Source organism: Colobus angolensis, unplaced genomic scaffold (genome assembly GCF_000951035.1).
Source record: "Colobus angolensis palliatus isolate OR3802 unplaced genomic scaffold, Cang.pa_1.0 Scaffold19, whole genome shotgun sequence".
Lineage (NCBI taxonomy): Eukaryota > Metazoa > Chordata > Mammalia > Primates > Cercopithecidae > Colobus > Colobus angolensis.
The window spans coordinates 4,114,669-4,116,437 of NW_012115043.1; positions in this window are offsets into that span (position 1 = coordinate 4,114,669).

Below are 1,769 nucleotides of genomic sequence, written 5' to 3' on the forward strand. Positions count from 1 at the left end.
TCCCAAGTAGCTGGGATTACAGGCACCCGCCACTGCACCTGGCTAATTTTTGTATTTTTAGTAGAGACAGGGTTTCACCATCTTGGCCAGGCTGGTTTCAAACTCCTGACCTCGTGATCCACCTGCTTCAGCCTCCCAAAGTGCTGGGATTACAGGCGTGAGACACTGTGCCCGGCAATAATTTATTTTATTTAACTCAACATATCTAGTACATTACCATTTCAACATGTAATCAATATAAAATTATCCCTGTTTGCCGGGCGCAGTGGCTCACGCCTGTAATCCCAGCACTTTGGGAGTCCAAGGCAGATGCATCACCTGAGGTCGGGAGTTCAAGACCAGCCTGACCAACATGGAGAAACCCCGTCTCTATTAAAAATACAAAATTAGCTGGGGTGGTGGTGCATGCCTGTAATCCCAGCTACTTGGGAGGCTGAGGCAGGAGAATTGCTTGAACATGGGAGGCAGAGGTTGCAGTGAGCTGAGATGGCGCCATTGCACTCCAGCCTGGGCAAAAAGAGCAACACTCTGTCTCAGGAAAAAAAAAAAGTTATCTCTGTTTTATATTATTTTTCATATGAAGTCTTTGTAATCCATTGTGTATTTCACATGTACATCTCAATCTGGCCTGATCATGTTTCAGGTGCACTGTAGCCATGTGCGGCTAATGGCTACCTTGGTGGACAGCACAGATTCAGAGACTAGAGCCCTAGTCCTTCAAAATGGAACAGAAGGCACTGGGTGATGCGACCTGTGCTACCTCTGGCCTCATCCCTCTTGTTATGTCCCACATCACATCTTCTCTCCAGGAAATTCACAAATACTCTCGATTCTTTCACCCATTGTACCTTTGCTTAGGCCCCTCCCATCTTGCTTTCTGGGGCCTGTCCATCCCTTCAGTCCTCACACGCCACCTCTTCAGCCAGATGAACACTTCCTCCTCTGCTCAAGACTAGTTTGAGCATCACCCCCTTCCTGAAGCCTTTTCTTCTCGGACTCCCAGGGAAGGACTGAGCCCCACTCAGCCCTGTTCAGACCTCTATTCCAGTTCATACCTATACCCATCAGTACATTTATTTGTTTACTGAACTGATCCATTACACTAGATTTTAAGCCCCTTAAGGTCAGGGACCTTGTCTTGCCTTTTTTCCCCTCAACACCTGTACCCAAGTACATCAAAGATGATGAATCAATGTTTGGCAGGTGAATTGATTAACATCAAGAAACTCAGGGCCAGGCATGGTGGTTCACACTTGTAATCCCAACACTTTGGGAGGCCCAGGAGGGCAGATCACTTGAGGTCAGGAGTTCAAGACCAGCCTGGCCCACATGATGAAACCCTGCCTCTAGTAAAAATACAAAAGTTAGCCAGGTGTGGTGATGGGCACCTATAATGCCAGCTACTGAGGATGAGGCAGGAGAATCACTTGAACTTGGGAGGTGGGCTGAGATCATGCCACTGCACTCCAGCCGGAGCAACAGAGCCGGACTCCATCAAAAAAAAAAAAGAAGAAGAAAAAGAAAAAGAAAAAAACTGAGTCCTAGAAAGATGAACTGACCCCAGCACTTTGGGAGGCCGAGATGGGCGGATCACGAGGTCAGGAGATGGAGACCATCCTGGCTAACACAGTGAAACCCCATCTCTACTAAAAAGTACAAAAAAACTAGCCGGGCAAGGTGGCGGGCACCTGTAGTCCCAGCTACTCGGGAGGCTGAGGCAGGAGAATGGCATAAACCAGGGAGGCGGAGCTTGCAGTGAGCTGAGATCC